This window comes from Meleagris gallopavo, chromosome 3 (assembly GCF_905368555.1).
Source record: "Meleagris gallopavo chromosome 3, MGAL_WU_HG_1.1, whole genome shotgun sequence".
Taxonomy (NCBI): Eukaryota; Metazoa; Chordata; class Aves; order Galliformes; family Phasianidae; genus Meleagris; species Meleagris gallopavo.
Window position 1 is genome coordinate 32,019,486 of NC_139406.1, and position 26,032 is coordinate 32,045,517.

Below are 26,032 nucleotides of genomic sequence, written 5' to 3' on the forward strand. Positions count from 1 at the left end.
GCTTGTGGGGAGCAGCCATGCCCGTGGCATCAGAAATGGATGGGGCTTTAAGGTCTCTTCCAACCCAAGGCATTCTGTGATATATTTTCTGTGTCACAGGAATGTGGAAAGCCCTCAAAGTGTGGCAGAAGAAAAGTGACCTCTACAACAATATTTTTGTGTGGATCTTGATCTTTTATTGAGTATTTCTTGTATGGGTAAATATGTTCATAATGAACTCTCTAGGGAGGAAATAGTGCTTGCTTATTCCAGACAGCTGGGCTTAGGCTACTACAGAGACATAGTTCCAGGTGCCTGGGGACTGCTAAAGTAAGAAAAGTTTTCTGCAAAATATGTATGATTCCGGAGCTAGGTAATGGATGAGCAAGTTATTTTGGGATTATATTTTTAAATTTAAGCATATTACAATTCCGCATCTCACCTAGGACATTTACATACCATTTGGGTCCTGACTCTTTAGTTTTAAATGGCATTGAGAAAAAAATAACCTTATGAAAAAAAAGCTACATTGTGTGAGTCCTTCAGTAGGGGGAAAAAAAAACAAAACCAGCAGCTGCAGGGGCTATTTTATAAGATGGGTGTTTCAGAAGCAATCCTGTCTCTGCAGAGGAAAATACAAAGTGCTGTAGTGAGATCTAGACCATTGAAATACAGACCCTACTTCACAAAAGACTTGTTATCCATTTCTCACTGAATTCATCTGATTACCTAGGCACTTATAAATATTTTAATTTGTAAGTAGGAAAGCCTGAGAAGACTCGAAAGTGCCAAGGACAAGTCATCAGCTTTCACCACCACTCGTATATCAAATTTTTAAGGTGATTACTCATGTAAGTTCTATTGACTGCAATTGCTTTTAGATACCCAAAGAACCTCTCAGCTTTATTTGCATGCAGTTTGTTAAAAGAAGGTAAGATAAGGTTTTTAAAGTGAAGTTCTTTGATGCTTTCTTTATGCAGTCCTTCCTTGAAAGTTGAGTTCCTACCCAGAGACACAAAAGCTATGGCAGTGTTGAGTGTTCAGCGCTGAATTCATGAAAATATCACTCTAAATTTACTCATTGGATGCAACTAAGATGTAAAGTGTCTCTGCATACCTCTACTACAATTAAAGTAAAAGCTTTTATATCATGTGTGTTTAAAATCTGATAAACCTGTCTCAAACTGAAAATGCAACTTAAATTACATTGTGGAAACCTATGCACAGAACTTTAATTCAGCCATGTCAAGCATGTTATGGTCTCTAGCAAAGACAGATGGCCAGACCATTCGTATTTGACAAGACCTCTTTAGTCACGCTAAACTGAATTTTGAATCCTGAGAGGTAGTATCAGTATTACTGTACTAATTTATTAGACAAGGATAAATTTAAATTTTTATTTTTGTGCAGTTATTTAAAATTTAAAATGATAAAGTCCAAACAAATTAAATTTTAGCAATCACTCTACAAATGCATAAAAATCTCATAAAATATTTAGGAATAGTCTTTGGATCTGTTATAACAACTTAATCTCTATATTAATGATCAGTTTTTCATGTCAGTTTTTTATATCATCTTGTCCCCCAGTATGCATGAGAATATCAAAACTTCAGTTGTGCACAAAGCCAATATTATCAGGAAAAATGATTTAACTTAAAACAGTACCACAGGCACTAGACTTTTCTTTCCATACTATGCTCATATTAAAGCATAATAAGGTTATATCAGAGCATATACCTTCTTCCTTTGGGAACTGTAATAAATGTTGAAAATCAGAGATGAAGGATAATAGAATAGTGTCAGCTATATGCTGAAAGCAGAAAATGAGCATAAGAAGTAACAGTAATTTAAAGGATGGAATTAGTCTAAAACTGTATACGTTAAATTCTGGGCAGGCAAATACTTTGTTTTTACCTAACATTTCTATGGACATGACCTTTTTTTAAAAAAAAAATCAGATCTCTTAAATCTACAATATCTTTGGCCAGAAGAAATTTTTGCAGTACCATGGCTTTCGTTGTGATGATTTTCCTCCAGTTAAAAAAAAGAAAAAACCAATTATTCTTATTACTGTCTAAAAAAACTAGATCTTAGGTAATGGGGGGGTGGAGGGGGGAGAGGAGGGAAAGAGAGAGGAAGGACAGATGAAATTTTCCAGTAAAACCCAGCTCAGATTGGTCTCCTTCAGATCAATTAATTATTCATGGTGCCTCAGTGCCTGAACTCCATAGCATCCTAAAAATTCAGGGCTGAGACCACACCACATACATCAGTATCTTTCCTGTACTGGGGCAACCAGAGAGGATCAAAGAAGCCGGCATGCTGTTCCCAAAGTGCCAAACAGGAGAGGAGAGCATTTTTACCCATTCATTGTTGTTGTACTGTTGTTGCCCAGTCTTGGGAAAAACTCATGAAGCATCTCAAAGGGTCCTTAATGGTGAACTCCAGTACTTCTTTCTGACAGAACTGAAGTCTTACTTCTTCAGAGGAACAGCTGTTCCTCTTGCTTCTTTGACTGACCTCCTGTTATGCTTTGTGCACCTTCACAGAGTATCTGATTCATCTTTAAGCACCCATTTGGTTGCCTTCTTATCCTTGGGCTGAGACACTCTCCATCTCAGGCCTGTGAGGGCCCTCTGGGGCATTCCTCCTGAGCCCTGTAGAGCAGCAGTCCAAAAGAAGAAGGGTCTTGTTCTTCCCTCTTTCAGAATGTTGCTGGGAGCCTGCGGGATATCAATAGTGTTTGTTATGCCTGAGTTAATGGTGGGTGTAGGTTCTGTGGTTTAGGTAGGGAACTTGCCTGGCTCTCTGCAGCTTCACTGCTGTGATCTCATAGCAGAGAGTGCAGAGATGCTGAATTAGTGCCAGGTCATCTCTGTGGGAGGTGTTTGTTGCCCATCTTGCTTATAAACAACTCACATGAAAAAAAAAATCTGAAATAATAAATCTAATTTCTGTGTCATCTTATCCAGCCTTAGTGGCTAAGACATGGAAGGTAAGTATTTCACCACACATCTTTCATAGTAGGACCTGCAGTCCTTTGAATTATGTCAATCACTGCAAGGTGATTTTCTTGTATATTGAAAACATCCAGAAGAAAGAGGAAAACTTACTTTTCTAGAAGATCAAATTTTTCAGTTGGTCCAGCATAAAACTGGAGTAGCATGCAGTGTATACATGCACTGTCTGGCGAAGAGGATGAAAAGTGGTTTATAAATGTTCCCCGATGGTACAAAGCTATTGAAGGCTGAAAAACTTAAGAGTTGTAAAAATATGTCAAGATGCAGAGTCTAGGCCAGGTTTAGCAATGGGTCACTGTTATTTGTAGCTCAGGGACGTCCTGGTGTCATATATATTTGTAACTAGTAGCACTGGAGATATATTATTTTTTTTTCACTTTGCTCAATCCTTTTTTGAACCAGTGTAAATTTACAACACCTGCATAATCCTGTAGCAAGGTGTCTCACAGTAGTATTGGACAGAAATGAAGAAGTTCTGCATGAAGCAAAATTGAACTAGATTACGATTATTCAGGTTGGAAGAAATATGAATGACTGCATGATAGAGAGATCCAGAACAGGGCAACAAACTTGTGTGGCCAGTCAACTGAAAAAGTAGGGGTAGGAACGAGGCTAAAAAGTTCAAAGCAAATAAAAGTTGGATATCAGTGAAGTCTTCCACGATGTGCCTGGCAATCTCCAATCATCCAAGGTGGCAACAGGTGTTTTTCCATGGTGCTTTGCCAGGAAATATGAGACAGTACCTACCCAGATTCATCGGATGACAGCATGATGACAGGGTGGTGCAGTCCTTTGTGATTCTGATCTCTCCCTTAGGCTACAAGCCAGTTTCTCCCTCTTGGCCTTGGAATTTCAAAGAAAGTCACAGCATTTTCTAAGTGGAATAATGCATCTAGAAGAGGAAGTCCTGGTATTATCAGTGAAGACTTTCTAAGATTCAAAATTTAGCAACAATTGTTTTGTCTGTAACTTGTACAGGCAAGAGAGCAAGTATCAGGTAGTGAGTTTGGTCTAGCCCAGGGAAAGGGTTGGACTGGGAAACGAGCAGCTCAGGCCAGTCACAGAGTAGGATTTAAAGATTCCCCATATACTGAAAGGGACAAAGATATTCCAGCAACTGGATTCCCCTTCTTCCTCAGGTCTGGTAGAGTATTTCTTCAAAATCAGTGAGAAAACTCTTCTTCTTTGTCTCTTGGAGAGTGTTGCTGTGGCCAAGAGGCCTACATTTAATTCCCGTGTGTATATTTTTGATTGGTGAATTGACAATCCAGAAATCATAGATGCAGGGCAGGGATAGATCCTGGCATTTCTAGATAGTATTGCATGAGATGTGGCTGCAGATATGGGCTCTACCAAGTAGCACCATGACACAGCTGATACGCACTCTAGGGTTTAATTTTATCTTCACAGGGGGACCAAGGAGAAAATGTCTGTGGTCAGCAACTGGGTCTTTTAGATGGAGCTTGTGCCCTTGATTTCTCATGAGACCGTTCTGAACAAGAAGAATGGAGGAAACAGTGGTGGAGTCAGTAACAAATGGCATGTCTGCATTTTCTTCTCTGAACTGTCTGTGGTGGTAGTGGTGATCCTGATGGCTGCAATGGGAAAAATGCAACTTCATTATTTTTTGGCTGGGGTAGAATTGATTTCCTTCATAATTAGCTTGTATAGTGCTATATTTTAGATTTGTGATGGAAACAGAGTTAGTTCAGTTGATGCTGAACGCTGCTTACAAAAAAGCAAGGCTTTTTCTGCTCCTTATGCTGCCCAGACAGAGGGAGGTTGGGAATATACAAGAGGTTGAAAGGGGATAGAATCAGGACAGCTGACCTCAACTGAACAAAGGGACATCCCATACCATATGTTGTCATGCTCACTGCTTGGATAGGAAATAACTTTAATGCAAAAACACAAAGGAAAAAAGGGAATGGGATGAGAGGAAAGAAAAGAGCATAAGAGCATGAAGGATTCAACTCAAAGAAGCATCAGAAAAATGTTCAGAGAAGGGATTAACAAGATAAACATAGTAAAGGTGCAGGTACAGTAATGTTAGTGCATGATACATGCAAACCTAGCTGTAGATTCTCTTAAATACTACCAAAATGATCAAACTTGAGACTACTAGAAGAAAAATATTTTCATGCTCAATGCATGATTAACTTGTGAAAGTGCTCCACAATATAACACAGTCTTTATTACAGAACTAAAGGTAGATGATCATTAGAAAATGAAGCTACTCTTCATTCAAAAGTTGTTATATTAGGGGAAAAAAAAAAAAAAAAAGCTTGTATTTGCTTTTTATAAAGTCTAGAACTTTTTGTCCTGACGTGTTGCCTTTTCAGTTCTTCCCAAGAGCTGGTAGTTCCTAAAATCCCTGCTAGATGGCAGAGCAAGCCACCACAATAATAATGATGTGTTAAAGCAGATGTACCAGAATTGTACCAGAATGTAACCTGAACAAATGCCTAGTCAACTGCTCAGCCAGCATTACTCCTTCCCTTTTTTATTCATTTTTTTCCATCATGTTTTCTTATTTATGCGTGGGATATCATAGCTGCGCTTTTAGTTTCTTAATTATGAAACAGTGATAATCAGAGGTAGTTTGTCTTCCTCCTATACAAACGGAGATGAAATCTCTTGCTCATAGCTGTACTTCAGAAAGTACACTTAAGCCCTAACAGATATTCTCATGGCTCTTCCCTAGCCTTCAGTGCTGTAGAAATGCATGAACCAAGCTCTATCACTTGTGATAACCTCCCTCATACCCAGCTGCAGGTGAAACTTACTCCTTAGTATCATAAAACCTTGAAAATCTCTGTACCCTGTTTTGCTGCACATCTCAGCTTCACAAAGATTATGCTGGGATGATGGTGTGACATTTGAATGCTGACATTAACAAAAAAAATTCAGTTTTGCCTTCAGTGTTTTTCTCCCTGAGTGTGCTATAGCCTGGCTCAGAAAGCCTGACTCTCCCGTCATGTTTTTAGTGTGAAATTAAGAGTAATTCCAAATAACTCACTGGGGTGACGCTGTTGTAAATGCTGTTAGCAAGAGCACAATTGGAGTGTAAAAGATTTACATGGAAGCATTTTCAGAAATTACAGCTCTGAATGGGTTCTTTAAAGTACTGTTTTAATTACTGCTGGCCTACATAGTAATTACTTTTAAGGCAAACATAATATATGCAACAGAGAAGGACCAAAGTGTGAAGATAAAACTAGCCATGGACATGTTATCTGTAATAGAATTCAGTCAATATTTGCAGGTGCAGATTTACAGGCAGGGATAAGGGAGCAGTAGTCCCCATCTCCAGCTCCTTGCTGCGGTAGGAGGTAAGTATTCACAGCACAGCACTGCATTTTGTCCTTGGTATCTTGGTTGCAGGGTGCAGACACGGATTGCTGAAGGGAATCCCTAGGACCATGTAGCAGATGGCAAGTGAAAACCTTGTTCTGGCTAGTGCATGGTCGTGCAAGAAGGATCATGCTCCAGCACATGATCAGGTGTGCAAGGCGTAAAGCTCATCATCTGTCCCTTGCCTCTCCTAGCCACACGGGGACTGCACTGTCCCCTGCTGCAACTTGAATTGCCAAAGCATTCAGGCATTAAAGGGAGAGGCTGCAGTATTAAATAGGCTAATGTTCGTGTTAAAATATCTGTGTTCTCCTTTGACTGCAGTGTAATAGAAAATGCTTTTTTGCACTGTAGAGTTGGTAATTCTGCATGTACAGAGGATGCACAGAACTAGTGTGTCTATTATAAATAGTGCAAGCGTATCCTTTCTAATCTCATTTGTTTTCTTGAAGAAAAGGTAAGCACTAATAGACTCTTAACTTGTGATGGATTAATTCCCTTGCACAGCATTTCAAGAGGCATCTGGCTATGGAAAACTCTTGAGAAACACCTACTGAGCGTAGTAAAAACAGGCTATTTAAAGCCTGTGCAAACAATTTCAGTACTGCTAGTGCTCTTCAGCCTTTCCTTGGAGAAGGGAAGGCTCTGGGGGGGACCTTATAGAGGCCCTCCCATACCTGAAGGGGGCCTACGGGAAAACTGGGGAGGGACCTTTTATAATGGCATGTAGGATGAAGGGAAATGGCTTTAAACTGGAAGAGGGAAGATTTAGACCAGATATTAGGAAAAAAAATTCTTTACTGTGAAGGTGGTGAGACACTGAGGGGCTGTGGATCCCCCTCTTTCCCTCTTGTAGGCATTCAGAGAAAGGCTGGATGGGTCTTTGAGCCATCTGATCTACTGGAGGTGTCCCTACCTATAGCAGGGGCATTGGAACTAGATGATCTTAAAGATCCCTTCCAACCCAAAGTATGTTATGACTCTTATTATTCCATGAAAATACAACAGAGAATGTGAGTAATGGATATGAAAATTTGGTATTCCGTCCTAGAAAATGTTCTGGGGAGGCAATATGTGATTGCAGAGTCTGAAGGGTCTTTTGTGTGAGTCTTAATGTGAAATCTTTTTGTTGTTCAAGTCAGTGTCAAGGGCTATATAATGGCACCTGGGTAGTGAGGAGCAGAGAGGAGCAATATCAATTATTGATATTGCTTTCCACTAGCAAATTATTAGAAATTATATACCTCTGGATAACCCTGTAGATAACGGGCTAGATGTGCAAAGAGACTTAGGCATCCATGGGTGCCTTTTAGTGCATAATTCTATTTATAAGGAACTAACAGAATTGTTAAGCCCAATTTCAGGGCCAGTGGGAATGCACAGAAGCTCACCCACAGCTAACCTGGTTGGGAACCTTCTTCATAACGACCTCAATCATACTATTACTAGATTCAGTCTCTCTCTGCTTAATGAAAGGAAGAGTGTTCAAGGGCTCTCTTGCAGCGATTAGTGCTATTCTCCATGCATCTCTCAGATTCTTTACTTTGTGTAATTCAGAGGAAAGACTTAAACCTAGCTCCTCATCTGTGCCAGGAGTGCTGTAATCTCTTGACTGCTGGATATTCAGAGGACAGGGGAGGAGTAAGGAGAGCTATACTCCATTTCCCCTGTTAAAACTCTTTCAGTATACACAAATAATGACAATTCATTACAGCGGAGACAGAGATTGATGACACAGGCATGTAATTAGGGCTATCACCTGGGAAGTGGGAGAGTCAGGTTCTGGTCCATGCTCCAATGAATATTTAATTATTAACATGAGATGGAACAGCTCTGTCAAGCCTGGGAAGGGTGCACCTGCAGTTCTGCAATGGTTTTCTGCTGCGGGTGGTCTTCTGGACAGTAGGAGAACTGAGCTGAAGTCCTTGCTTCAAAATTAATAGGTATTTCAGAGCAAGCCTTTCACCTCTCAAATGAGAGCACTCACAACTGAACAAATATTATAAGATGGCAAAGATTTCCATAGCTTTTATTTTTTCTGTGAAAAGTTACATGTCTTAAGCATTTCACTTCTAAAGAGATTCAAAACTGTTAGCACACCCTAAAAGTTGCAGGAGGGATTCCACTGCACTCTGCCAATGTGGCCAGTGAGGTGTGAGAAGCCAGCTAGCGCATCCCATCATTTCTGTGAAACATGGAAAGAATTAAAAAAAAAAAGAGAAAATCAAAAAGTCTTTTTAATCCTTTCCCAGCTGTGTAACTGGGGAAACAAATTCTCTCAGTGCTTGAGCTTGATTTGTTTTCACTGAAATCTCTGGAAAAAAAAGTCAAATTTCGGGTATGAATGGAGTGAAAGGTGAGCTGCAGCCCCCAGGCACTCCAAGCAGTTCAGAATAATGAATACTCAGGGAGGAGGGGAAGATTCAGTTGCCTAAACACAAGTATCAGGTATCACTTTGGTACTGCCCTGACATTTTAAGCCTGCTTGAACCTCACCTGCAGTTTTGTAGGGGAGCAGCTCTGGCTCTCCCTGAAGTCCTGCTGCAGAGCTGCCAGCCCAGTGGAGTTTATTGTGACCGCCCCAGGGCAACTCAAGTAGCACGAGGTGACTGTTTAGGCAACTGAATCCCACCCATCCCGTCTGTCTTCAGAGATACTTCTGGCCTCTGAAAGCAATGTGATTCCTCTGTCATTCTGCTTCAGCAGCAGGACCAGTGGCTACTCATGTGATGAGCTCTCTCAGTTTTTAGGATGGTTAAAATTGTTTCTTGTTGCAGAGAAAGGAGTAAAAAGTAAATTAATTTGAAAACACTTGTCATCTAGTAGCTAATCCAGTGACGTTTTTCCACTGATACAAAAAAAATCAGGCTTTCCCTTGTGCAATAAGAAACCTCACGATCCACAGTCCAGCTTTGAAGATTCAGTATAGAAAGACTACATTTTGATAGGTGTGTGTTGGAAATACATCTTTTTCTTTGTTCTTAATGCTTTCCTTACTGGATGTATTGATATTTTTGTAATTAATTTTAGAAGGTTGTGATGTAGCAAAACTAAAACAAAACAAAATGATGATAAATTCAGTTTTAAGAAGTCAGATAGGGTGAAATGTATAAGAAATTTCCCTTTGAAAAGTATAAGACTGGAACAGAAAGAAACAGGCGGGCAGGATTTAATGGTGAAAGACACAGACTGGAACTACCAGTTACCAGTCATTCTTCTTGGAAACATTGCCCAGGCCTTTGGGTCTGTCTGCTGGATCTCTTCTGCCTGTGTCTGTTGTCTGATGAGCTAGCTGCAGTCAGAGTTAGTCACTGAGCACAAATCTTGCTCTTCCTCCTCTCCTGGATCAATTACAATTGTGTCAATTTGTATTCCAAAATGCTATGTGTGTACTGTGTCAGCTGACTGCACTGCAAAGGAAGGCCAAGTCTGCATACAAGCTGGCAGTGAGCTTACACCCAAGTGCCATTCTCCCATCAGGTTATCCCTACTATTGTAGTACTGCTTTGGAAGATGGCTTTCTGTTCCCAAAATCTCTGAGTGCTCAGCTGCACTGGGTATCTAGAGGGCTCCGGTCCTGTGCATTAAGGGGAAGGGAGAATATTCACGCCTAGAAAAAACTTAAGGTTTTTTCCTGAGACTGAATTTCACTGCACGAGACAGGGGGCTTAGAAAGCTCTGTGATGATTTGTCAAAGCAATAGCACTCCTAGGATCAGTTGAATGGAAGAGCTACATGGGAGCTGTTATCATGGCAGGTTTTTAACACTAGAACAGCAGAAATGCAATTTTGAGGGATGCCACTTCCTACCAGCTTGGGAGCTACTCAGGTAATGGGCCAAAGACAGCCTTCTTCCAGGGACCAGGACTGAAGCTAAACAGCATCAGTTTTGGATGGCTCTGCAAATGTGTGCCAACAGTGCAAGTCTGAGACCTTTTTCCTGCCTTCAGAGAAGAATGTCAGCTACTACAGGGCATCACTTGGCACTGTCACTGGATGGAAGAGCTGGGATCAGCATCATGGTAGTTTTGTTCATCTGGCTCTTCTATTCAACTGTGTTATCTTCGTTGAAATTCTCTCTTCCAGCAAAGAGGATAAAATTACCTGACCAGGCATGGACAATTTCAAACTGAATTGTCAAGAGCTTAGCTAAAACTACTGTTACGGAAAGAAACCCTTATAATGGGAAGCACTTTGAATTTTAAACAGAGGCAATGCCTGTGCTCTCCTCATTTAGCTAATGGTGGCAGCAGAAAAAGTTAGCTACAAGAGAAGGAGTGATGGTCAAGGCAAGTGGTAAATTCTGGAGCCAGGATAAAGATGGGATTTCTTTTGAGGAGCAACATGATGAAGACTATTTTTGTTAGTTTATTTTTTCCTGCAGATATTCAAAACTCTCTAATCGGTGATTGAGAATATAGGGAGAGGTGATTCTATAAGGTAATAATTGATTGTTTCATCAGTTTGGGGAACCAGTCAATAGTGACTGAGTAAGAAAGGATAAATTCAGAGAATGTTTTTGTTTGCTACTCCTTTTTTTTTTTTTTAATTTTTTAAACATATATTTAGAAGAGCTGTTTCTATGATCTGCAAACTGTTACAATAATGGTAAAAGCCTATATTGAGGGTTCAGCATATTCTCACAAGCTGTGGAGGAAATGTAGAAAATGAAGAGTAAAAAAGCATTGGTATAAGCTTTTTTCATATATCTCCTGGTGTTGCACAATAGAGCAAGCAATCCCTGTGTGCAATTATGCATTTTCAGAGGGAATAATGATTAAAAAAAAGAATATAGGTTCTAAAGCCGGAGTTAAATTTAATGATATTCTATATAAGCAGATAGTGTTTCTTCTTCATTTTCTTTGGAAAATGTTTAAAAATTTCCATATAATAAATAACCCTCTCTACTTGTTTTTTGATAATTTACAACTTTCCAATATCCCATTTCTCCCTCAAATATTGATTATTAATTCCTCTCACTCTGAAGAATTCATTCTATTTAAATATTTATAAAGAATTAATGTGTGCCACCTTGATCATTACTTAATCAGGTTATGTAACGTTTTTTTAATCTTGTCTCGCAAGCAAATCCTTTAGCTTCTTCATTTTCATTTTTGCTCTCCTCTGGGCTCCAGCAAATCTGAGAGTACATGTTTCTTCCGAGGTGGGAGTCTAGCCCGAGGATCGCTTTTGGAGTTAAGGAAGAAAAAACTAACACACAAAAAGGCAACAATAATGCAGTAGCAGTATGGGGGAAAAACAACACCCACAGCTCTACAACCCAATTTTGTTTCTATCTCAGAGAATTACTGTCAACAGGTAATACAAAGATATAGCTGCAATAGTTTATCTGAAATATTTCTCCTGTACAGTTTAATTTATAAAAGAAATAGGTTATCTTTTGAGAGTATTTATTTATGTACTCCTTTCTAATTTGTGTCATTTTTATGAACCATCCCGTTATTCTACCACTACACAGAAAGTAGGATTTTTTTTAATCTTTCCAGACTGAAAAATACTTTTTTCTGCTTAGGTTGAAGGTCTTCTGGTTTGTCACTGGAAGGCCCCTTTACTTGCTGATTTCTACTCATTAGAGTGGTAGTTTATCCACCTTCAAATGTCTCTGCTCTGTGTCACAGACACTTATTTGTTCTCCAGCCATCAAAGTGTATTAAAATTAACAGCAGTCATCACATGAGTGGAGGGTAGCCGTTTTCAGACACACAGATAGTTATATACTCACAGCAGGAAACTTGCAATCAAATTCTAACAAAAGGTCACATTTGCAATAAGTAAAGGAAAATGTAGGTAATTGGTTATGGAATCAGTTAATATCTTTGCGGGCCTTGAAAGGTACTCTGATGGACTTGAAACCCTTTTGTTCAAGTAATTAAAACTGAGGTATTGTTATAGTATTAAAAGCCAAGGAAATTCTTCGTGCTCTGTGAAATAGTGTCGCTACAATGGCAAACAGAGGGAAAATTTTTCGTAATTTGTTTGAAAAGACCTACAGACCTGGCTGAAATGCAGAAATGAAATAGGGAACAACACGAAGATTAGCCCTTACAAAAGCATATATTTACACCCAGTATTAAATACACACCTACAGTATGCCTTGTCTGGCTTAGGTCTGTGGCCCCTTCATTAACATCAGATTGCAGTGTTTGAGGGGCCTTCCAGGGATGTAAGGACACCTGTCTGCCTCAGTAGCAATGAGTGACTTTTTGAGGATGCACTTTGGCTGAAATTCTGATTCTTTGAGTAGTATCTACACAACCAAGGGAAAAGGTACGTGCTGCAAATAGCAGCCAGAGCATGGAGCTGAGACCTTACAGAACGTTCACAGGAAAAAGCCATGGAAATGTGCTGAGGAAATGTGCTTTGTCAGACGCTCTTTTTTTCCTCTAGTTCTATCTAGGAATTTCTCACAGTTTCCACTATGACTGGGGACCAGTTTTTGAGGTTTCAAGTGTGTAGCACTTCTTTTATCCATTGAAAATCAAAAATGGCACCCAATAGTCCTCAGCAGATTGTTGTGGGATCCCTTGAGCAGAAAGTGACATAGCACACACCTTCCTGTTTGTGCTTTGAATTGTACAAACAGAGAGCCTTCTGGATACAAAAGAGGTATGTGAAACTATGTCTGAGTCTGTGAGCTTAGGCATTTAGCAAGGAGGAGGAAGGCATGGTTAAAACTTCTGCTTGAATAGTAATCCAACAGCCATTAAATGTACTCCAGGCCTTACTTTCTGTCCACCAAGTGCTCTGTCTACTCGTCTAGGCAGTCAAACATCATACTGACTTCTCTGTGACAATTCATTTCTCATGCTACCATTAACATTTTGACCCTTTCTACTCACCAGTTTTGCTCCAGAATAGAATCATAGAATCACCAAGATTGGAAAAGACCACCAAGATTGTCAAGTTCAACCATCCACCTACCACCAGTATTTCCCCACTAAACTGTGTCCCTTAGTACAATGTCTGAATGTTTTTTGAACACCTCCAGGGACGATGACTGCACTACCCCCTGGGCAGCCTGTTCCAGGACCTCACCACTCTTCTGGAAAAAAAAATTTTCCTAATATGCAACATGAGCCTCCCCTAGTACAACTTGAGACCATTCACTCTAGTCCTATTTCTAGTCAGAAGGGGAGAAGAGGCTGATCCCCACCTTGCTACAACCTCCTTTTAGAGAGTGTAAGGTCTTCCCCAGGCCTCCTCTTCTCTAGACTGAACAATCCCAGAAATAGCACTTATGGAACTTCCTGGTAGCTTAGGGGATGCTGTTGCTGAGCTCTTGCTGCTCCCATCACCACTGAGTGTCCTTCCTGCTACACAAACAGATTAGATAGAGGAACTTCTCCATATACCTTGAAGGAGCTTTATGTCTCTTAAAGATACTCAAAGCAAACCTGGGATCTTTCTTAGGTATGACTGGTATTTGATGTAGAGTCATAGAAGAAGCTAGTGGGCTTCTAGGTGTCCTCAAGCTGAGGCAGGTGGGCCTGTGCTGTATCTGATGAACAAGGGGATTGTAATTTCAGCTCCCTTAATTGAAGATAAAAGCTCATGGAGATCTTCTTCTTACGTCTGGAAGTACTCTGAAAATGGTTTGGAAAATTCATTACTAATTTACAACAGGAAAACATTTATCCTTTCCATTAAATATTCTACTGGCTAAATCATTCTAAAAAAAAAATGTCCCAGACCATATCTTGGGATGGCATTGATATTCTCTAGCAAAAAAATTGGGAAATGGAAGAGCGGTTCCAAGGCAAATTGAAAATCTCCTTAAGAGGAATGATGCATTTCATAGCTCTCAGAGGAATCCTTTCAAGACTCTACAACGTAAGGTGGAAGAACGGGGTCAATTTCAAACTTTTCTGTTTTTTCTCTAATTCTAAGAATTAAAACCTCACTTCTAGTAATTGAAAATCCATAAGGAGGCCACATCCAATGCTTCTTGCAGGAAGAGATTCTGTTCTTTGAATTGTTTCAGGGACAGCCTCCAGGCTCAATGCTTGCCTTCCCACGTGTCTATTGTTCATGTCATCCTTACCTCTGTATTGTAGTTAGTATTTCTCCCCAGAGATGTTCCTGTCCGGCCCAGGTGAGAAAAATTTGTGAAAAACATTCAAAAACTTTGAATTTTTAATATCAAATATTTCAGATAACTGTATATTTTCTGTGAACTGTATGTGGGAAGAAAGGGAAGAACACCTCTGTCTAGCAATACGCCAGCTCTATTTGAAGATCTTTCCCCAGAGTCAGCAAGAAGGATGATAAAAATGCATTTCCTGAATTGTTATATGGAGAATATTTGTTCAGTTCTAATTGAAACTGTTGCAGGAAGCTCTTTGTAAATTTGACAGTCTTTCAACTAATAGGAAGGGGAAATGTACCCAAACATCTTCTGATACTTAAGTAATCAATCACAGATGGAAATTAGAAGTTTGAGTGAGAAAATATTTGGATTACTGATTGCAGTAGGTAAGAGTTACTTCATAGGTTCATATAACTTTGCCTAAACAATCTGCTATACAATTTCAAATGACAAACATACAAAAAGAAATGATGGCAGAGTTTTTGAGTATGAGAGAGATTGAGTTGTTGCAATTAATTTACCCATTGAGAAGGTGAAACAATGGAAATGCTGAATAAAATAAGTAAGACTCTCTCAACGTCTTACTTCTTTCTAATCTAAATTGTGGTTAACATTATATCTAGTCTAAAATTTTCATGGAAGCTGATGATTTTTATACTTAGATATTTTGGGAGGAACGCATGAAACTTTTTCAGGATATTGTCTGTCAAAATAGTTGGCCATGTGAGTAAAAAAAAATTCAAGTCCTGTAATCTGAAGCTTTCAGAGCTCACCTCGCTCAGATTGTTTGAAGAGAAGCTTTAGATGTGACTTTATCACTGGCAACAGGAATTTCATTGTGAAAAAGAGCTCTGACAGTGGGGGCTTACAGTCTTGTTGACAAAAGCACCCTGAGAGTCTACTGAAGCAGACATCATTTCTTGGAATAGAATACTATTTATGAGGGCTGCTCTGAAAGTAATGCCTCCTATTTTATTACGTTGGCCCACGACCTCAGAGGCAGATGTTGGTGGTATGGCAGTAAAGGATGAACCTTCCCACCAAGATTCCAGTACATTTTGTCACCATGTGACAGATGGCAGCAGAGGAGCTTCTGACTTGGGATTAGGCATGAAGCAATGATGTGTCATTGAATTCCTCCATGTAGGGAAAAAATGGCACCCACTGACATTAATCGATGCTTTCTGAACATTGATGGAGACCAAACAGCTGGTGTGAGCACAGTGAAACTGTGGGTGGTTTCAGCAGTGGTGGCTGCCACAGTGGGTTACCTCCACTGGTGCAGTTTTATGAACACGGATGCAGGATCTTGTTCAATTCTGGCAAAAAATACGTAGCTAATGGTGGTGGCTATATCGAAAAATAGTGCTTCATAGATCAGAATTTTCCTTGTCAAACAGTGTTATTGTGCTCATCATTTCCACTGTCATTACCAAGGAAGCAAATAGGAGGCATTACTTTTGGAGCAATCTGTGTATTTACTGTGAGTATAACTGAGCATTTGTTGCGTGTACATCTAATCAGTTTCCTATCCTGATAGCATCTTGGTTTCTCCTGTTCTCAGACTTCTGCTGACTGAAACATACAACTCTGGTGCTTGAAGGAAGGTGTTTGATTAGTTAACGGTGGGTGATATTTAATTTCTCCAAGATGATGATCTAATCATTCCTTCTTTCTTCATCAAATGTATCAGAACATCCTGATGAATGGGCTTCAGCTTACTTGGTTATTTGTTTTTTTTTTTGTTGTTGTTGTTGTTTTTTTTTCCCTCCCAGAAAATTTTGAAGAAAACATTTAAATTAATAGTTTGGTCCTCAGAGACTTGATTTAATTATTTTTCTGTTGTTAATTTCTCTATGTCTCTCCTAACAAAATCCCACTGGAGCATTCACAACACATTTCAGAAGTGACCTCTCTCCTATAAACTTTCTGCTGCACATTTCCAGTGTGAAAATTTCCTTATTTAGATGGAACAAAGCCTCCTGTTCCAATAACTGCAGAATGAGTCAGATACACATTAAATATACATGTTAAATTTGAGTTATTTCTATAGAATTTGTGTTTGATTCTGCTCATGGAAAGTCCCCATCCATCTTTTAAAACCCCAAACACCATTGCTGGCATCCTAATAACTTCTTTATCCATCTATCCATCTATCCATCTATCCCTCTATCCATTTGTCTACCTATCTACCTACCTACCTACCTATCTACCCATCTAACTCTTATTGAAGACAGGAATGTTTAAGTAATAAGTGTTTTTTCTGAATTGAGGAAGCTGTTGTTTTGCAGGACCAACCTTTGCTAATAGGGTACTTGATGACAGGTGTACCTCGTTGGAAAGTCCCAATAGAGCCAAAAATCTTCACAGGATCAGATCAGTTCTGTGAACACCTTTGACAGAGGTTAGGGAGAAAAATCAGTTTAAACAGTAAGCAAATCTCCTGACCTGACCTCCTGCCTCTCTGCCTGGTTTTCTGGGTAGAGGAGAACAGAAGTTTATTTGGCCTTCTTATTTCTCCTTACAAGGCTGTGAGAGGCAGTGCTCACTGCTAGTCAAATAGCAAAGGCTCTCTTTCCTTTATGCATTCCCAAAAAGAGATGTATTGAAGGCATCAAAGGTTTGGTTCACTGTAGATAGATTAGCTTATCATGTGTGTTTTGTAAATATTAGAAGGTCTGGGGAGTGGAATAATAATCCTTATTTATAAAATATTTACAGTATATCTGTTCATAAAGCTGATAAACAAGTAATTTCACAAAACCAGTTTAAAATGTCCTTTTATTTTCTAAAATCTCAAATTAGTTCTGCTCTCAGGATAATTCTCACTGTAAATTTTATGTTACATATTTAATACTATTTGGTTTCAAGTAATTATCTGTTTTAAATCTTACAGTTTTCGTGTATGCCCCAAGGCAACTGTGTATAGAGCTATCAAAAAGAGAAAAAGAATGAAAGAGATAGTATATTCAAAAAGAAGAACAAAATATGTAAAGTTTTGTCATATTTTTACAAACCCATGTATATTTATCATAATTTCTAATTATTCTTTTTGCTTTACTGCATATTATTAGCTTAATTGAACCATAAAGTTTAGACTAATGACACCAATTTGTCTTTCATTATACTTTGCTCTATTAACTTTTACAAATGGATTCATCTCAGCCACTGATTGATGGGCACACAGCAACTGTACTAGATTTCTCACTTGCAAACAGCTGCATTGCATTTTCTGTTCTTGGAAAATGCTTTTCTTTTTTGCTGTTTTTTGTGGGGGAGGGGGAGAGGGAGGCAGGATTTGAGGTTTTATCCTTTATTCTTGTGTTAAATGTTAAGTGTACAAAATATACTTTCCTCTTCCATTCATTACCCCTTCTTAGCCTTCATTAGCCCATATACCACCAACAGTAATAAGAGTTAAAGTTGTCAATTATTTCAAGAGATCATTTTCAAAATGAAATGCTTTGTTTAGTATCCCAGGAAAACCCTATCCACTTCAGGATTTTGAAGACCTCAGTGGTCTTCACTATCAGGAATTTCTCTGACATGTGATGGGAATTCTGTGAGAAAGTAAATGCACATATATATCTTCTCTTGGGAAGGTGAGCGAAAACAAAATAAAAAAAGCATAACTATCAAATTACACAAAAATAACAAAGAAAATTGCAAAAAAATAATTGTGGGAAGCTATTGCAGGGCCACTTATCTACTTCGTAATTTGAATCAATGCTGAACAACACAGTCCTCATATCCTTTTCTAGTCTCTTTGCAAATCCAATTAAACTGCAGGGGAAACAATGAATATTGGAATTTAGCTGATCTTCCAGCTGAGTCCAGTCTGATCAGTGGACACCTGAGCCAGCTTCACAAGATCAAGTGATGCTCTGCCTTGCCTGAACCTATCACCAACAATCAGTTCCATGGTTATTGTGCGTGTCCTGTGAGGGCTTCTGAATATCCAACCTAGCTGATAGCTTTGAAAAATACATATTTTTCCTAATTTTTCCATTCTTACTGAGGACAGATGAAAAAAATGAAAAGTTGAAAGGCAGTCAAGCAGAAAGAGTGTAGGAATAGAGAAGGGGACCCTCATGAGGAAAGAAGAGGAAAGGGAGTGAAATTAAAATATCCAAAATAGTTAAGAAAATGCAGGGGGAAAGAAGCAGTACAGAGAGAGCAGTAACCCTGGTAGTGTTATGGCAACCAGAAGTCCCTCACTGCAGTAGAAATATTGCTCTTCCTGTCTGTGGAAATGGCTTTTTGTGCACCTTACTCAGTAGAAAGAGTAGTGTGCTTCTTCCTAGACTATAACATCCCAGGAGGTGTGTCCCTGCACAGTAACTTTGTGAAGGAAAGAAAACACTTTGGAACCAGTATGAAGCCTACTGACCAGAAAAATTTACATTTACAATTTGATACTCCAAATAATATCTTCCACAAAGCCACTGTTTCACCAGATAAAGGTGTTGTAACTTGCTTTCGTTTCACCTTGCAATTATAGTGGAATTCTGGAGATGGCTAAAAATATGGGAAAAAATTGGGTTTAAACAGTGACTCAATAGCAAGAAATAGCATGAAAGGAGGACAAAAGGTTCTGCATTTTTCCGTTTGTCCATCACAATGTTTTATGTATTTGGATGTTTTCTTGTTTGTACAGATCTTAATGTAAGTGGTCTCAAGTTTCCGAGTTTCTGTGAGTTTCCAGTGTTTCAAGTGAATGTCAAACTGCTGGGCTAACAGAAAACATCTCCTTGGGTGTGATTTTCTGGAAGTTGAAGTGGCTTCGGTTTCAGCTTGGTGTAGAGGTGAAGATAGCGAACAGAAGGAGAGCAAGTGACAGCTGCAGACTGCCTACGGTAATTGGTCTTGCCCAGTAAGGTGTGATGGGGGCATTTTATCATTTTATTAGGTTAGTTTCTACATATCTGCAAACATATATAGAAATTGTAAAACAGTTTTGACCTGTAAAACAATTAAATTATTGCAAAGCAAATGAGATTTAATAATAAGTAATATATGTAGGGACCCTGCGTTTGTCATCTGCACTGAGATCCTTGAATACAAATAATTCACATTTTCAAGCTTTGTCATGCAACCAGCTTGGCTGCACCCTGCGTTTCTAAACAAGTTTCCCCAGCAATCACATATCTTTTTAAGTCATGGCTTAAGAACTGATTTCACATGTATCAGTGCTTCAAAGAAAGCTGTGAGAACTGATGATGTTTCTAAACTCCTGCAAAGCATTTGTTATCTGTACACATCTTAAATTTACTAGCCAATGACTATGGTTTGAAAACTAAGATATATTACTGAGATTTTCATGGATGCTTAAGTTACCTTATGTGTTTCCTTTCTTTGGAGGTTTTTAATAAGGGAAATAGCTGTATTTTTTAAGCAGACATAGAGGCTTCCTTTGTCTACAAGTCGCCACACCCCATATGTCACATAAAGGGACATCTAGTGAGCATATCGCATTCTGCAACAAAACATATCCTTACTGCATTATTGAGCACCAGACCATACGTTCATCAAGCTAAACTTCATTGCAGGTAGTCCTGCGATTATCTAATTTGTATATGAAGCAGTTATATCTTCTCTCCATGCACATTTGAAATGGAAATACCATGTTACTAGGCAGCTATTAAGTTTGGATCGTGTTTTTGGTATTTATGTTTGAAAGGACAACTGTGAGTGTTATTCAACAAATTAGCTAGTTTTTTAAATTATTATTTCTACTATGTGGATCTGGAAATAGTTTATAGTAGATAATATGAATACCTCTTTCTTCACTTGAAAGTAGTGTTTCTTTAACTTATGATATAGTGTCTCAGTGTTTTATGCTGACACGTATAATGATAAATCATTTGGGCTTTCCATATTTAAACTTTCATTCTTTTCCTAATCTTATTTTAACTAGAACAAAAGAATATAAAAAGAGATAAAATACTCCCCTTGTTCTGGAGTAAATGAAATCACCATAAATAAATTGCTTCCTAATTTTAATTTTCTGTTATTCTTTGCCTCGCTTTCTATGTCATTCTTCCTGATGGCAGGAACAAGGAATAGAAAGCAAGTGTCATTTCACTGGAACGCAAAACACAATTTTCTTATTGATTTGCTCACTGTGGCCATCCATGTCTCTATTAGTACATAATTTCATGAAGTTCTACAAAAGATTTTTCCTAGATTTTTTAAAGGCAATATAGGCAATAATTATGTTAAAAATCAGGAAAAAAAAACATTATAACAGCAATGCCAATGTCCAGTTTTCTTCCTAATTGAGATATGTGTTCCATGTCTTTCTCTTCTTGTTAGTGAGAGGCCATTTCTCCCCCCCTTGCTTAAAATATTAGCAAAGTTTGTTCCTGAATTTTCCAAGGAAGATGTGTTAGCTGGCACAAAGTTTTTCACACACAATTAGAAGAGAAGTGGATTGCTTTTTACCATAAGAACATTTTTCTCTGCATGTTTTAAACAATGATTTTCTGGACACATATTTTTTGTCTCAAAAAAACTCTGTAGCTTATGAAGTTGTTGTTATTTTGCTGTGATTTTATATGGAATGGAAGGGTGAGGAAAAGGTCAGCAATAACTCTGCTGTTGCATTTTCACTGGGAAAAACATAATATTGATCGATAAGAAAATGGAAAAAGCACAACTATTAGCGTCTTACTTGATCTTCTCCGACCTTTACCCTGCCATGTTGATTTTATTCTTAAATGTTATGTCTGTTGTTCCAAAGGTTTGTCCTGTTTAGTCTTTTATTTAATTAATACATGATCTTCTTTACTCCCTCTAATGTTAAAACATGAAATTCGGTTTCATTCCTTGTTGAACCATTGTCCTCTTTACACTCAGAAATGCACATTGGGTAATGACTCTGTGTAGGAACTGGCCTGCTTAGAACTGTTCCAGAATCGAAATCAATGGGTACTTAACTTCACCAAATTGTTTTACAGGTCCCCTAGGAAAATTAGCTTTAAGTATGTGGAAGCTCTTTAAAATGCAAATTTTAATTTTGATATAAACCCACAGGCTTTTAACCTTTCTGTGTATTGACTGTAGAGCAGAAAATGTGGCACCGCAAGTCAATACTTCACTAAATACATATATACCTGCTAAGTTAGTGGCTACAAAATGTACTTAGTGGAGGAGCCCTCTGTGCCCTAAGGGCCATCTGCCTATGATACTTGGTGCATAAAGTACTTAATATGTATGTTTACAGGACAGGGATAGGAATAAGACTGAAACAGGGCTGGGAGTCCTGGTAAAATCACTAGTGTGACTTAGTTTACCTTCTGGCCCCAAATCTTCTCTGACAAAGAAAGTAAAACATATGTTTCGGCAATAATGAGGCATATATATATATGTATGTATATATAGAGTGTCTTATATTATATATGTATAGGTAGCAAGGGTAATGGGAGGACGGTTGGACTAGATGATCTTGTAGATGCTTTCCAACCTTGTGATTCTATGATTCTATAATTCTATATATTATTCTTCAAGGTAGAAGAAAATATTTCAATATAGTACACAAAGATAAATACATATAGAAAAGGCAAGAAGTAGAATTTGTGGCTGTTGGATGTTTGGCTGAATCCCACTCCTGCTTGCATTTCTTCTTCTACAAAAGGGCAGAATCCAGACCCAAACTTCTGGAGACTCAGGTCACTCATTTGTGGCTTCAGAGAAGTAATTACTGAATTCACTGCGTTAATAATGTAACTCACAGCTACATTCTGAGTTGTAACTGGTTTTGCAATTTGTTATTTCACTTGGTTTAAATGGAAAAGGCTCTGGTAGGTTCACCTCAGATGCAGTTCTGTTTAGCAGAAGGAAAGAAACAATGTAATTTGCAGTCCTAGAATAAAATAGGATTCAGAAACAAGTCAGATAACTGTAATAAGGCTTTTTTTTTTTTTTTTTTTTCTTGTAAACAAAACAGTAGAGTCCTGATCACTTGAATCCAAGATTTATAACATAATTGTGAGGGCCGTTCCTGGTAACATTTTAAAATTTCATAACAGTAGGGCTGTTCTAAAGGATTGCAAGTAAATTTATAGTTAAAAGCAATAATGAGAATAGACCTGTAAAGATGACAATGTGTCTGCCAAAATAATGGGATAAGTGATATGAAAAATAAAAGATGAGGATATAATTAATTTCACTTGACGTTTTTTTAATATTTTATTTACATAAAATAGTTTTTGCTGGCCTCATTTCCTTTCTTAAGAGATGACCGGCTGATTAAAAGTACCTTTATTGGCTTGATCAGACTGAATGTCTGTACAATTTTCCACGTATTACCATGCAAATTTCTCAGTATCATAAGATGATATGATATGTGATATACTAATGATAAATATCCAACAAAGTAATTACTAGAGAATCATAATCCAGTATGTTTCCACCGAGGTCTCACACAGACCAGTTCTTGCTCCAGTGCGGCCATAAATCATTGACAAAAGCACATAAGAAAATATAAAATAATTGTTGATAAGGTTTTCAGGTGCCATAAAAACAGATGGAATGGTAAAAACATCCTGACAACGAGTCATTTGTATGGGATTCTCTGTAGCATTTAGTTAAGTGGGAAGAAAAAGCATGCATTTTAATATAACTAAGCACAAGCCCAAACACCTAGAGGTAGAAAGGACTTAACATTAGAGAGACAATAATTTAAGAAGCATTGAGCCTGAAAAGGTGGTAATACTTTTTTAATGGAAATATTTTCTCATCTGATGGTCCAGGCAAAAGAATTAGTGTGAGTCCCTGGATTTATAAACAAGAAGTCATCAAATAGAGGAAGAGAGCTGCATTATCTCTGTCCACAAAGTTACTGACACCACCAACAAAATGCCGTCTGATATCTATTCCTCAGAACACAGGGTAAAAGATTGGAGAGTGTTCAGAGAAGAGCTACAGGAATGATTTTACAGACAGGAAATTCCACCTTACAAAGAAGCCTACAGGAAGCTTCAAGTTTTTAGTGTATCTTAGATAATCATAGCCCAAGGGGTGTATGAGCCCTGCATATAGCTCTCTAACTACAGAATATGTTTCTTTTTAATGTGACACCTGACTGCCAAGACACAAGACTGACCAAGTCACCAGCTCCAGGAGTCAGAATATAAAATTTTAATGATGTGTATAGAAAGATATGAGATTTTTTTTATTATTTGAACTTTTTACATCAAAATTGTGGGTTTTTTTGTTTTTCTTTCTTTCTTTCTTTCTTTCTTTTTTTTCCAAAACAGATTTTCTTCTTTCTTTCCCAAAGGATAATTTGCAGTCAGTCACACATTCTTAAGCACAATCACAGATGAAGTTAAACAGCTAAAATGTACAGAAAACCAGATGATATTCTGGTCTTAAAAATCTATTAACCTCTGTGAATCTTGCATATGTCAACATTTCTTTGTAAAAATCTTTGGCCTAATACCAGGATAAAAGGCTGTGCCTATCATTATTATTTTTTTTTCACATTTTTTCTCAAAGGTGAACAGTTGTTAAACAAATATTACAGGTCTTTTTATAACACTGAACTCCTTTATCACCATATCGTTAATTCCCCAGCTCTCTCATTTTAAGTGCTTGAAAGTTGCTTTCAATTGCAAATTAACCAGGGCGAGATGAAGAGGGGCCATGAAATCTTCTTGTATAGAATACGTATCTGATTTTCGTGACCTGTGGTCTTGGATGTATGTTGTAAGTATCATATAGTAAAGAAAAACTTGATAGATACAATAGATCTAATGCAAGTTATTCCTTATAAAGCCTGACTTATTCTCCTTCACGGTTTTGCATATTTCTTCCACCGTGTGAGGTTAGGAGGAAGAGCCGCAGATAAGAAAGTATCTGGAAGACTCAACAAGTTATCTGCCTTGACCTTTGGAGAGCCTTAAAGGGAAGTGTTGTCACTCGGAGGAGATGTGGAGGTCATACTAGGCACCGAGCCAGCCTACAACTTTTTTTAGAGTGTGTCAAAGCCAGGGCAAAGTGAAGACAGACTAGACTTAATCCTTTAACCTAACCTGTCAAAACCGCATCAAGTCAGCACTGCCAAATCTGCAGCCACCTCATAACTCAAAAAGGTATGCATGAGTGCATTTATGAATTTGCTTTTGAGAAGCGGTGTTATGCTTTGGTATTCACAGCATTATGAAACCTGGCCACATCACCGGGTATGCAAACATAAAGCTAAGTGCTGCCTACTGCATGAGTGATTCATCTCACTGAGTAGTAAGAAGATCTGAAATGTGATTATTGCAAGAGGTGATTGTTTTTAATAGATACTCACTTCTAACCATGAAAAATACAGACTTTGAAGAAATTAGGTTTGTATTGTTATAACAAAACCAGGAAGCAATAAGCTATTTGTCAAATCCACAGTAATGGATAAAGCACACATCACATTAAAATGATATTTTATTTTCACTGACTGTGAAGAAAACACTGTTCCTGCATAATGATAATAGTTTGTTTACAATAAACATATTTTCAGGTTTTACATACATGCGTGCATACTGATTTGTGTGTATGTAGGTATGTGTGTGTGCATTTTGCTGATAGTATAAAAGGAAGCATTCATGTGAAAAAATAACACAAATGCATTCAAAATACAGGGCCATCTCCTAACCACTGCAAACTAGCTTGGCTGACGATGGCATCCAGCCACATTCAGACATGACAGTTGTCACCGTTCCTTATAGGGCTGTGAACTTTAAAGAGTGAATATGCAGTAATGCAAATGGAAAATGCTGGAAAGCTCATTTTGTGCTGTTGATCACTGAGCTCTTCTTTGAAATGGGCAAAGGCACAGTAATGCTTTTGTCTGTTTTCAAGAATGATATACTAAAAGCTATAGCCCAAGTACACAAAGGGATGTGCTCTGTAACAAGCTGGGACTTGAGCTCTTCCTCCAGTACTTATTTAGGTTCTTTTTCTGTTGATGCCATGGAATGTAGCATCCAGCTCACATTGTACACAGCTGGAGCACCCAAGTGGATCTTGCTGGGGCTGGGCCTCCCCTTGGAGTGCAACAGCTTCCAGCTGGCAGCATGGCAGCTTCTCTGCCCCAGGGCTGGTGGGGGGCTGGTGCCGGAGGGAGATCTGCTTCTGTGAGGGACAGGGACAGAGCACAAGTGTGATCTCTGCCTTAATGATCAATTAACTGAGAAATTGTCAAAAGAAAATGCAAAAATGTCAAGATTTTATTAGTAGTTCTTGCTCGTGAGCTTGGAAGAACCATTAATGACATTGAGATTTTTTACACTGGAAACATCAAAACTAAAATATAGTCTTCTCTGCTCTAGGAAAATGAGACTTCTCTCATCTTAATGAGTGATTTGAGCAAACCCAAGGCAGGGTAAAGATGTCCTTATATCTACTTTACACTTAGAATATGATAAAATTGGAAATCTGTGAAAAGCAGGCCGAAGCAAGAAAAGGAAAGGAAAAGGAAATAGAATGAACTATGGAAAAGAATATGGTAGTCTGAATTGTGAGTGAAGTCAAGTAAAAATGACATTAAACGCATGTGCCAGGAATTTTAAGGCATATGTATTGG

The 26,032-nt window shown here is 38.3% G+C and overlaps 1 long non-coding RNA gene across 1 annotated transcript; it reads left to right on the forward strand.

Moving 5' to 3' along the window:
* The first annotated feature begins 13,708 nt into the window (after positions 1 to 13,708).
* Positions 13,709 to 25,377, forward strand: LOC104910190 (uncharacterized). Its single transcript, XR_004159205.2, has 3 exons — positions 13,709 to 16,085; positions 19,118 to 19,316; positions 24,295 to 25,377. It is a non-coding gene; the product is annotated as an uncharacterized LOC104910190 (long non-coding RNA).
* The last annotated feature ends 655 nt before the right edge of the window (positions 25,378 to 26,032 follow it).